General features: G+C 41.9%; 1 pseudogene; it reads left to right on the forward strand.

Moving 5' to 3' along the window:
- The first annotated feature begins 257 nt into the window (after positions 1 to 257).
- Positions 258 to 777, forward strand: LOC102946059 (annotated as a pseudogene).
- The last annotated feature ends 12657 nt before the right edge of the window (positions 778 to 13434 follow it).

The following is a 13434-nucleotide window of genomic DNA, read 5'->3' on the forward strand; positions in this document are numbered from 1 at the left end:
CTCATTAGTATCCCCCAAGGACTCATATCTGGCTATGGAGGCAGTGCAGACCAGAAGGCTGAGTCCTAGTTAATTACCTTTCTAGCTAATGTGTCTACTTTTGTAGGCAGCACTTACAGCTGAATTGCATATTTTTTGGCTTCACTTTTTTTACATGGGAAATGTTTGAATAAGCTTAGTACACAAGCAAGCTGCCTGGAAACATCTTCCTTTGGTAGGAAACAGAATGAGAGGTTCATGAGGCAGTTAGTTGAACCTCCTAACACGAGAAGACGCACAAAAATGGCACCTTGTAAGGGTAAGGAGAAGAAGGAAGAGCAGGTCATCAGCTTGGGACCGCAGGCTGCCGAAGGGGAAAACGTGTTTGGTGACTGCCATATCTTCGCTTCCTTCAATGACACTTTTGTCCGTTGAACTGATCTCTGTGGCAAGGAACCCATCTGCCGAGTGACTCGTGGTATGAAGGTGAAGGCCGACGGAGACGAGCCTTTGCCCTATGCTGCTATGTTGGCAGCCCAGGATGTTGCCCAGTGGTGCAAGGAGCTGAGCATCACTGCCCTTCACATCAAGCTGCGAGCTACATGTGGAAATAGGACCAAGACTCCTGGACCTGGTGCCCAGTCAGACCTCAGAGCTCTCGCTCGTTCTGGAATGAAGATTGGGCGCATTGAGGATGTCACCCCCATCCCCTCTGACAGCACTCGCAGAAAGGGTGATCGCCTGGGTCATCGTCTGTAAACAGTGGCTGGCTTTTGTTTCACCATTAAATCTCTCAAAGAAAACAAACAAACAAACAAACAAAAAACCCAAAAAACACTACATTGTAAACCTCACTGAAGAAAATTACACTGAATTTCCCCTTAGATGTGTTACCAGGGTTTTTAGTCTGCTCTTGTCATCTAAGGGGGAGATTGTAAAATTCCTCTTGGTTTTATTGTTTCCGTTACCATAAAGTAACTTATTATCCAACTACAGGGGAATTATCATGTTGTTTTGGCCATGAGGATATGGAGTTAAAAAAAGCGTTAAAGTTCCAGTTAACTGGTAGTCACTTTAGAAAATTGTAGCCATTATGTCTCCTTTCTTAATCTAAGGGTCTTGGGTTTCCTTGCCCTAACCCTACTTGCCAGTTGTGGGGTTTTTGCTACTGATCCTACGGTTATTAGTAGCGAGAGAATCATCTTTTACCCAAAAGGTAAAACAAAATTAAGAAATGACAATACTGACTGCTAATATAGCCACATGCTACCAAACAGTCACAAAACCTGTGTTATGTGTGATACTATATCATTTCCTTCACTTTGTCCCATAATTATAATGATAGTCATAGATTTTAAAGGCCAGAAGGGACCACTGTGATCATCTTTAAGCTGATCTGGTTAATGCAGGCCACAGAATTTCAGTATTCTTTAGAGACAGAGCTTGTGATAATCAGGCTCCTGCTGGGTTTAGATTGGAATTAGCTGATCATTTTGGTCACATAGGACTCCCCAGCATCCTTTGTTTTGAATGATCACAAGCTTCAACTTCCTTTCACACTACTGATGGTTGGTTTGTTGCCAACTGCTGTGGTCTGACCATTGCAGGAGCAGCTCGTGTAGCTCTAACAGAAATGAGAAAGAACTAAATAGAGGAACTCTGCACTAGTAAGAAGCACCTCCCAAACCTCACCGTGTTGTTCGAGTGAGCTTCATTCTCTTGTGACACTGCCCCTTAGACTCATTCCATACATGATAAAGGCACAGTAGAGATGTAACTGCTAACCACAAGTAGCTGACCATCTGTAGCAAAGCATCTCAGACACAAATGGCTCATACAGGACTGATGGGAAAGGGCTCACTACCTGCACAAAACTACTCTCAAAAAGTTGTTTCTCCTGCAAATTGGATGCCCTGTAGCCGCCTGAGGAAATTTCAGCTATTGTTTTAGTGATACCCAAAAGCAGGCTCTGGAAATTGTCTATTTGTTATATTGTAAGTGTATACTGCAAACATAAATAAATAAATCCATATTTAAATAACTGGAGCACTATTCATATTAACAACAATAGGATATGTTGCACTGTTCAATAATTAAAAACTGATTGCTTGATTAGACTATTATTAATTTTTATCATTTATTATTTACACAGTTCCATTGGTCTGCACAGTTGTTTGCAGCCAAAGTCCCTGCCCTAGAGAGTTAAAAATCTGAACAGAGACAGTTGTATGCAGTGTAGTGGTTGCTGTGTTGATCCCAGGGTATTAGAGAGATGAGGTGGGTGAGGTAATACATTTTATTGGCCAGGAAGTTGGTCCAATAAAAGATATTACCTCACCCACCTTGTCTCTGAACAGACGCAGCTCAGACGAGGAAGGAATGAACGGATGCAGCATAAACGCAAAAAGATTGAGCAGCTTGGGTTTGTGACACACCTTGTTTCCTGGCTAAGGAAAATTCTAACCTGTTCTATTCCAAACGCTAATAAATTCTGAAACAAGACATCTCTCTCCTCCTATTGGTGCTGTTAGCTGAGGGAAAGACGTGAGATACCAGATAGGAGGGTCTTAGGCTCCCTCATGAGGGCACCTTTGAAATGACAACCTAATATGGTCCAGCCATGTAGAAGCACCTCCTTAGGAGCCACTACTTCTGTGGCCTTCACACACTTAAAGGAGGAAACAAAGCCCAGGGCAATGCATATGAAAACTGGAAACGAAGCATTCTTGGTCGAGGGGATCCAGCTATGAAACAAATTTCCACAGGAGAGCAGGCCACTCTGATCATCTTCAGGAAATGCTGCCATATCTTCCTCTTTGAAATGGCCTTTCCAAGCATAAGAATGACACTGACTTTGTTAGTCTCTAAGGTGCCACAAGTACTCCTGTTCTTTTTTCTTTTTACTGACTTCATTGACACTCCCTTTATCTCAACCCCCTACAAACAAACAAACAAAAAGAGGAAATCAATAAAATCTAACAAGCTAAAACAAACACACCCACACTATGCCGAGCAAGGTTTTAACCCTGAAAAGGGGCAATGGAAAGGGTGCATGAAATCCAGTAGGGACTTTACTGTTGCTAATTATTTTAACATGGAGGTAACATCAGATACAACAGTGATGGGCAGCAGAATGAAACCTTTAGATTAGATTAGATAGGTAGACAGATATAATCTAAACTTCATTATCAGAAACTGCCAGTCATCCAAGAGCTGTTCTATCTTTTGAAAACTACTGTAGAATGTATTAAAGAAAGCAAAAAGAAAAGGAGCACTTGTGGCACCTTAGAGACTAACCAATTTATCTGAGCATAAGCTTTCGTGAGCTACAGCTCACTTCATCGAATGCATCGAAAGCAGTTTCTTAAGGTAATATTATATAGTACTCAAGGGCTCTGCATCTGAAGATGCCCAGTACCTTTTCATCTCAATGTACAGGCATAACTCCCATTACAGTTATTAGGAATCACCTGGTGTTAGGATATAGATATTCAGGCCTGTCTGCAAAGGCCTGTACTTTAAGAATTTAGGTGTATTCTTATCACTTGGCTAGTTCTAGAGGTATAAAAGAGAGAATCAAAATCACTGTCTGCTGGTGTAAGGGCCTTCTCTTACTGTGACAGTCTGAGGCCCTGTGCTTAGGCTAAGGCCTTTGGCTAAGCAGCAGAGGCAGCCATAAGCTAGGAAGCGACCGGTCACATCCTCACATTCCAAACTAGTCACATTGAAAGAAGGTGCTATTGGGCTGTTAGGAATACAATCCTGTCCTGATAATGCCTATCACCTCTAGAGAAAGGGAAGTGCCTAGAAAATGTAAAAGGAAACAGCATCCTGTCTGGCAAGAACTCACTTATCAATACTGGGATGTGAAATCCTCACTTCTGTATTGTTTTGTCATTATAGTTCCCACTTTGCTATTGTTTGTCTGTATAATCTCTGTCTGGTTCTGTGATTGTTCCTGTCTGCTGTATAATTAATTTTGCTGGGTGTAAACTAATTAAGGTGGTGGGATATAATTGGTCACATAATCATGTTACAATATGTTAGGATTGGTTAGTTAAATTTCAGGAAAATGATTGGTTAAGGTATAGCTAAGCAGAACTCAAGTTTTACTATATAATCTGTAGTCAATGAGGAAGTGAGTGGGCGTGGGTGGGAGGGGGTGGGTGGGTGTGTGGGAGATGGGAACAGGGAATGGGGGTAAGGAAATTGGAACCATGTTTTGCTAAAGGGGGAAATGGGAACAGGGAATGGGAGTAAGGAAATTGGAATAATGTTTGGCTAAGGGCAGGAATGGGAACAGGGACACAGATGTAAGGCTCTGTGGTGTCAGAGCTGGGAAGGAGGATACTAAGGAAGGAAACTGGAATCATGCTTGCTGGAAGTTCACCCCAATAAACACTGAATTGTTTGCACCTTCGGATTTCGGGTATTGTTGCTCTCTGTTCATGCGAGAAGGACCAGGGAAGTGAGTGAGTGAACGAATAAGCCCCCTAACACCTGGCAAGACTAGAATTTTGCTTATAAATGCTACACAGTTTGTACACCTTCTTTACCTTATGTCTCTGCGTTGAATTTCTCCCATTGATTTCAGTGAGGTCAGGATTTTACCCACAGTCTCTATGATTTGCTCACCTGTTCAGAAGAAACTTTGCCAGGCTGTGGAAGCTGGCATTAGGTAAAAAAAATGCTTAACACCCACTATGTCCGTATCCCTGCAGGACTGGCAAAAACTGAGCGCTCATCTGCCCAGTCAGTGAATGAGAGATCATTCATAAGCTTAGTCTGATACTGTGCCCTGCATGTAGAGAGGTGGTATCTTCTATTTTTGTAATTCTTGTATATAGAGATACATTGGCTTTTGCATCTTACTAAAATTTAATATTGCTTTTTATTGTCTAGAAGCTTCATGTGTAACCAGGTTATTCTCTGGCAATTGTATACTTCTGCATCTTGGAAACACTGTTTTTTTTAAATAAACCAGAAATTATTCCTAGATTATAAGGCCAGAAGGGACCACCGTGATTATCTAGTTTGACCTCCTGTTAAACAAAGGCCATTGGACTCCCCTGAATTAATTCCTGCTTGAACTACAGCATATTTCATAGAAAAACATTCAGCCTTGTTTTAAAAATTGCTAGAGGTGGAGAATCCATCACAACCTTTGTAACTTGTTCCGGTTATTTAATACCCTCACTTTTAAAAATGTGTGCCTTATTTCCAGTTTGAATTTGTCTAGCTTCAACTTCCAGTCATTGGATCTTATTATACTTTTGTCTAAAAGAACGAAGAGCCCGATATCAAATAGTTGCTCGCCATGTAGGTACTCAGACACTGTGATCAAGTCATCCCTTAAACTTCTCTCTGTTAAGCTAGACGGAGTTCCTTGAGTCTATCACTACAAGGCAGGTTTTCTAATCCTTAAATCATTGTGATGGCTCTTCTCTGAACCCTCTCCAGTTTACCAGGATCCTTCTTGAATTGTGTTCTCTAAGGCTATATCCACACTTGAAGCGAGGGGTGTGATTCCCGCTCAAGTAGACATATTCACGCTAGCTCTCATTGAGCTAGTGCACTAAAAATAGTAATGTAACCACAGTAGCATGGGCAGTGGCATGGGCTAGGTGCCCCAAGTAGAAATCCTCCTGGACCACACAGGTATGTACTCAGGGGCTAACCCATGTCGCCAATGCCTGCTACTGCAGCTCACTACTATTTTTAGCACCTTAGCTCAATAAGAGCTAGCACATGTATGTCTACTTGAGCTGGGAATCATACCCCCAACCTCCAAGTGTAGACATAGCCTAAAACTGGACACACTATTCCAGTAGTGACCACACCAGTGCCAAATACAGAGGTAATATAACCTTCTTACTCCTACCCAACATTCCCTTATTTATATATCCAAGGATTGCCTTAGTCCTTTGAGCCACAGCATCACACTGGGAGCTCAGGTTCAGCTGATTATCCAGCATGACTCCCAAGTCTTTTTCAGAGTCACTGCTTCCCAAGATAGCATCCCCCATCCTGTAAGTATGGTCTGTCTTTTTTGTTCCAGAAATATGACTTTACATTTTGGCCATATTACACATATTGTTTGCTGGTGCCCAGATTACCAAGAAATCCAGATTGCTCTGTATCAATGACCTGTCTTCTTCATTATTTACCCCTCCTGCAATGTTCTGGTCATCTGCAAATGTTAGTAGTGCTGATTTTGTTTTCTTCCAGATCATTGACAAATGTGTTAAATAGCACAGGGCCAAAACCCCATCCATGAGGAACCCCACTAGAAACATAGTTGCTGGACAATGATTCCCCATTTACTGTCACATTTTGAGACCTATCTATCAGCTATCTTTAATCCGTTTAATGTGTGCCATGTTAATTTTGAATTGTTCTAGTTTTTTAATCAAATCTCATGTGGTGCCAAGTCAAGTGCCTTACAGAAGTCAATGACGTCAACACTATTATCTTTATCAACCAAACTTCTCATCTCATCAAAACAAGATATCAAGTTAGCTTGACGGAATCTATTTTCCATAGACCCAAGTTGATTGGCATTAATTATAGTACCCACCTTTAATACCTTATTAATCAAATCTCATATCAGCTGTTCCATTAACTCCACTCTTGCCTCTCCAAGCTGTGAAAATGCAGAGGACTCCCATCAAGTAGATGGTGTCTCAAGAGTGAAGTTTTCCATTCATCTGAAAAGATTTGAGGTGAAAATGTTCACTTTCCAGCAAGATGGAAATGTGCTACTGGAACAGGTGAGTAGCACCTCTGCAGCCTTTCTCTTGATTAAATAATACCCAGCTCTTATGCAGTGCTTTTATCAATAGATCTCAAAGTGCTTTACAAAGGAGCTTAGGATCATATCCCTATCTTGCAGATAAGGAAACTAAGGCAGAGGGAAGTAAACTGACTTACCTAGGGTCACCCAGTAGACCAGAGGCAGAGCTGGGAATAGAACCCAGGTCTCCTCAGTGCCAGGCAGTGCTCTAAAACTACTAGTGGTCTGGGAGCTGGCACTCTTGAGTCATGACTCCAGAATAACTATACACAGTTAAAGCTTTCTCTAACTTAGTCTAATCCTTGCTGGAGTTTGCCACAGAGCACTCTCCCGTCGACATCTGTACTCCACTTCCCCAAGAGGCGGAAAGTAAGTTGCTGGGAGAGCATCTCCTGTCAACACAGCACGGCGTAGACACTGCTGTAAGTCAACCTAAGTTACATCAACTCCAGTTATGTAACTTACGTAACTGAAGTAGTGTAACTTAGATCGACTTACAGCTTTAGTGTAGACCAGCCCTAAGTTTACAGTTAGGCTTTCAGATGACAGCTGTGTACTACCCCATTAAACGTGAGGATTTTAGGTGAAGTTACTTAGACAAGCCGGCATCCACAACTAGCCAAAGAAGACAGACAGTCTTCATCAGGGATTCCCAGTGCTAAGAGGAGTGGACAGGGAGTTCTGCCAGGCACAGATGGATAGCTGGAGCATTTGCTGCCTTCCAGGAGTGAAGACTAAGGCCACCACTGCAAGTATAAACAAGATTCTGAGTTTGACAGAAGTGACTCCTTAGGTGATCACAGTGTTGTTGTAACTGTGTTTGGCTGTGTAGCTTGAATGCTTGTCTCTTTCACCAACAGAAGTTGATCCAATAAAAGATATTATCTCACTCACCTTGTCTCTCCTTTGGCGATCTACAGTGGCAGTCACAACACTGCATCAGATACCATTTCATGGCTCCTGGAAGACTTCAGGGAAGGGAGACAAAGGAGAGGAGTATCATGTGACTTTCCTGTTCCTTGAGGAAGACAAAGAGAGGATATTAGAGGTGAACAGTGGCTAAGAAAGTGGTGTGGATAGGTGAGGGAGGTTTTAGGGAACACAGGGGTGCCTACTACAAGAGAAGGGGTTATAGAGTTCTGACTGCCTCCATCTCAGTAGGGGCACCAATTTCAAGGATGACCAACTAGGGTAGGCAGGAGGGCTTTACACTATCACTGAAGGGGGAGGTAGATGATGGGGAATAATGGTACAAACATCCAGATCTGTAAATCAGCACCAAGGCATCGCACATGACAAATCCAAGCACTAAAGTGCATGTAAGGAAACTATTCTTTGTCTATATACTACTGCTAGGAGCCAAGGTATGAAACAAGAGTTGGAGATCCTCAGCATGAAAAGAAAGGAGGGTTCATGTTACTGAAATTTGGTGGGATAGATCCTTTTATTGGAATATTAAAATAGATGTTTAAACTTGTTCTGTAAGGATGGAATGGCCAGAAAAGGGGCTGGGATGGCAATTTATATAAAAGATGTTAATTATATACAATGCAGGACCTCAAATGTTTATGGATTAAACTTCTAACCAGTCAAACTAAAGGTGAGGTACTGGTGCAAATCTGTTACAGATCACCAAATCTCACTGGAGCCCAGGACAAACAGATCTAAAAAATGGAATCTGGTGATCATGGTCTGTTTATATCTACTTTCTGCAACCAGAATGGGGTATCGACCAGCAATTTGCATGTTTGAAACTTTAAAGGGCCACTCTGCCAAAATGTGAAGCAATTATTAGAATGAGGACTCAAACTTAATGAAGGAGTATTTAATGAAAACTGGGAATTGTTCAAGGATATCCCACCCAATGACAATGCCCAAAGAGCCACTATTCTACAAACACAACAAAGTTATGCTAAGCAAGAAGCCATCCTGTTTAGAAGGAGGTGTGGAAGCAGTGATTAGGGTGACCAGATGTCCCAATGTTATGGGGACAGTCCCAATATTTGGGGCTTTGTTTTATGTAGGTGCCTATTACCTCCCACCCCATCCTGATTTTTCATAATTACCATCTGGTCACCCTAGCAGTGATTCAGAATAACTTCCTCCCCTTGTGTCCCTCCCCCCCCCTTTATGGTCCAACTGCACTGAATATCAAGTTTAATGTAGGTGAGAAGAGAAGCTAAGCGTAGTGTATGCTGCAAACATGAATAGAGTGCTGTGCATTTTAACAAGAGGGTATGCTGCACTATTCAATGATTAAACATTGCTTGCTTGACTGTAGTATTATTTATACAGCACCATTGGTGTGCATGATGCTTTACAGGCAAATTCCTTGACTTGAAGAGGTAAAAATCTGAACGGACACAGCCCAGGCAAAGGAGGAAAGAAGGGATGCAGCATAAAGAGATGCTGCAAGGAGATCGAACAGCTTAAGTTTGGCCTAAGGAAAATTCTAACCTGATTTAGCGTGAGCTCTAACAAATTCTAAAACAAGATGTGTCCTTCTTCATGCTGATGCTGGGAGGGAGAGATACCAGATAAGATGGTCTTAGGCTCCCTCATGAGGATATCTTTGAAAATGACAACCTAATATGCTTCAGCAATGCTCTTCACACATTTACAGGAGGAAACAAGCCCTGGGAGCTGCACATGAGAGCTGGGAACAAAACACCCTGGTCGAGGGGATCCAGCTATGGAACAAACTTCCAGAGGAGAGCAGGCCACTCTGAGCCTCTTTAGGAAAATGCTGCCAAACCTTCCTCTTCCTTTGCATCATAAGAACGAGAGTGCCAATGTTGTGACTGGCGTCTATCCCACACCCTGCCACCAAGCACAAAAAGAGAGAGGAAATTAATAATCATAATAAATGAACAAATAGGTTATCCGAAGCAGAGTGTTGATCCCTAAAAGGAAAAAGAGCCAGATACTCTAAGAAGTCTAGGAGGGAGTGACACAGTTCAGAACAACTGCACCTGTATTCCTTCTCTGTGGTTCCTCAAGGGCACTCACTCTATCCTTTTGGCTCCTCAGCCATCACTTCTCTCGGACAGAGACCCATGTCTCTCCCCTCCTGACTGGGATTTTTCTAGGCTGCCAACAGTTCCCTGCCAATACTGTGATATCCCCAGCAAGCCAGATTGCCTAAACAGGACTGCCCCATCTCTACTTTACTTTATCTAGAGATTATGAACAGCTGTAATTGCCAGTAGTTACAAGTTACCACACAGCTATTTATAAGCAAGCACAGTTATTCTTAAGGTGAAAACACTACAGAGAAAACATATAAAAATAATAAAAGAACCTACATGCATGCTAAAAAGCTTACCAGAGGCCACTTGGGTAGGTGTTAGCCCTTCAGAACCCAATAACTGGATTTTCCTCATGGTTACAATTTAATAACTGTCTCAGATTCGGAACCAGAACACCTGTAAATAGGTTACTCTTTCTTTACACAGCTCAGGCCTTTGATCTTAAAACCCTGGGAACAGATAATCAGCAGATAATGGTCCTCTCCTCAAGGCATAGCTTCACAGGCTGGGTTTTTGCACACCCAGAGGTGGGAATTTGCATTTTCTTCCCCCAAGAGATTCCCCAGGCAGACCACATGACATTGTTTGTCCCAAAAGTCCACTCCTGACTGCCACATTGTTCAGCAAAGTCATCTGACGTTTGTAACATATCCTGGGTTCACCTCCTCCCCTACACAGATGTTGCATACAATCCTGGCCCACAATAATACATAAACTTTGATTTAATACAATGGACTCCAAAGATATTGCAGGAAAATGCCATATTTGTCACAGGGAGTTCATTCTGCCTATTGATTTTACATGAAAACTAATCAGATACTGTGGTGATGGGCATCAATATAAAACCTTAAGAGAGAGAGAAACAAGGATAAGCAATAATTTAAACTTCATAATCAGGAACTGCATGTCATCCAAGAGCTGTTCTATCTTTTTAATTTATTAGAGTAAGCAGTTTCCTAAGGCAATATTGCATACTATTCAAGGGCTCTGCATCCTAAGATTCCCAGAACATTTTCATCTCAATGTGCAAGCATAACTCCCATCACAATTATTAAGATTCACATGCCAAAGACTAGAATTGTGCTCCTAAATGCTACACAACATTTGTGCCTTCTGTGACCTATGCCAATGGGTAGAGCCCTGCAAATCTGTGGATATCCATTCACTATATATCCGCGTCTATCCACATCCACAGACCGGATGCGGATATCCACAGACCATGTTTGCAGATCGCCGATGGATGCAAATCCAAATTTTATATCTAGAGCCCTGCAAAACTGCGGATATCTGCTTTATATCCACAGATATCTGTATCCACACCTGCTTTATATCCACAGATATCTGCATCCACGTGTGGATATCCGCAGACCATGTTTGCAGATTGCGGATCGGATACGGATACAAATTTTGTATCCGTGCAGAGCTCTACCTATGGGGTGAATTCCTGGCTCAGAGACTCCTAGTCTCTATGGGACTTGCTCATCTGTTCAGAGGAAACTTTGCCAGGTTGCGAAAGCTGGCACTAGGTAAAATAATTGCTTAATACCCACTATGTCCATATCCCTGCAGGACTGGCAATGCTGAGCTTCCCATTTATCTAGTTAGGGAATGAGAGATCATCTATAAAATCGGCCTGATTCTGTGATCTGCCTGGCCAGAGCTGGTAGCCTTCTATTCTTGTAACACTTGTATATAAGGTAAAGACAAAGGCTAAGTCTACACTTAGAGCTGCAGGTAGGGTGACCAGATAGAAAGTGTGAAAAATTGGGACAGGGGTTAGGGGTAATAGGCGCCTATGTAAAAAAACGCCCTGACTATCGGGACTGTCCCTATAAAATGGGGACATCTGGTCACCCCAGCTGCCAGTGTGATTCCCAGCTCAGGTAGACATACTTGTGCTAGCTCTCATCGAGTTAACACAAAAACTGTAGACCTGGTAGCAGCGAGTGGAGGCACAGGCTAGCTGCCTCAAGTACATACCCCGGGGGTCCAGTTGGGATTGTACTCAGGGTTGCTAGCCTATGCCGCTACTCAGCTACATTACTATGTTTAGCATGGTAACTTGATGAGAGCTAGAGTGAGTATGTCTACTCGGGCTGGGAATCACACACCCTGTGCCAAGTTTACACATAGCCATAGTGTTGCAGAAGCAGGTTGTGGGATAGATTTTTACCCTTCACAGTTTATATAGCAGCCATAATCCCTGAATATAGGGATTTTATAATGGAAATCTTGAAAGATAAGGCCCCCAATAAGCTCTTTTATAATATGATTATATTAAAAAATGGACTCACCTTGTTATTGACTTGAATTTTACAGTGTCTTTTGCTCTTTAGCTACTCCAAAGTGCTTTGCAAAATAATGAGTTTGATCCTGATAGCAGCGTGACTATACAACAAAAGTAGTCAGGGGTTATCATGAACTCAGTAATATCTCAGACTGTGTGAGCTGACAGATCCTGCTTTTTTTACAATCCCTTTTGAAAATATAGGCCATTGTTTCTATAGCAATTAGGTAGGCTTAAAATTGGTGGGCAAAAATGTCTAAATCTGTACCTCTCTCCACTCTCCCCCACCCCCAAATCTTTTTGAAAGGGAAATCTTTTTAAAATCCCGATTTAAAATAAACAAAGTTAACTGCAGCCTTTGTGAGCTGTTCTCAGTTTCTATACTTTTTTTTTCTGAAAGTTGTAATGTCATGTTGTTCTTAGTACATTCAAAGGTAAGACAAACCTAATTCACAACATGGAAAGCAGACAGTGTAAGGAGGATGTTAATGGAATGCAGATCTTGCAAATACTAGGAGCAGAGCTGGGTGCATTTTTTTGCATTAATAGTTTATTTGCCAAAAAAAAATGAAATTTCAGTCCACCTAGAACTATTTGTGAATTTGACCTAGATGCCATTCACAGAACAGGAGGAGGTGATGGTACACTATTTATAATTTTTAGGCTAGGGCACTCATCTGTGAGACAGATTTTATTCCCCCTCTCTGGGGAAAAGGATTTGAACCTAGATCTCCAACTTCATAAGACAATGCCCCAAACCACTGAGCAATGAGATCTTCCACAACAGGACTTTTTCATTCTCTCCTGTTGAAGCTGTTTCACTTTGTATAACTGATGAAATACTCATTGACCCAGGAACTCATTGGCACTCACCTGCTAGGTGAGTGGTCTAACCACTACACTATACAGTCATTCTCACTTGTCTGGCCACAGACTAGTCCAGTATTTATACAAAGTAGAACAGCTTCAGCAGGAGAGATTCAGGGAGCCCCTCACACACCTCTACACCAGAATATCCAATAGACTGGAAGTTAAAACACACACCACTGATATGAGACTTTGGTTTCATCTGACCCAAAACAGGCATTTTTGATTTACCCAAAATTCTGATTCTGTTTGACTCAAACTAATTTTTTTCCTAATTTTTTGGAATTGCCAGCACTAACTGGGAGATACACTTGCAGGAAAGTAACTCAAGGCTAGGGGTCTTCAAACTACCTCCATTTGGAGTTTACTAATTATCTCATTGTCTCTAACAGCCTCATCAGTATCACTCAGGAATTGGCAAAAATCACCTCTGAAGGAACACAGAAAATAATATAATTAACCATGAAAGTGAATTACTA

The sequence above is a fragment of the Chelonia mydas genome, chromosome 3 (assembly GCF_015237465.2).
Source record: "Chelonia mydas isolate rCheMyd1 chromosome 3, rCheMyd1.pri.v2, whole genome shotgun sequence".
NCBI lineage: Eukaryota > Metazoa > Chordata > Testudines > Cheloniidae > Chelonia > Chelonia mydas.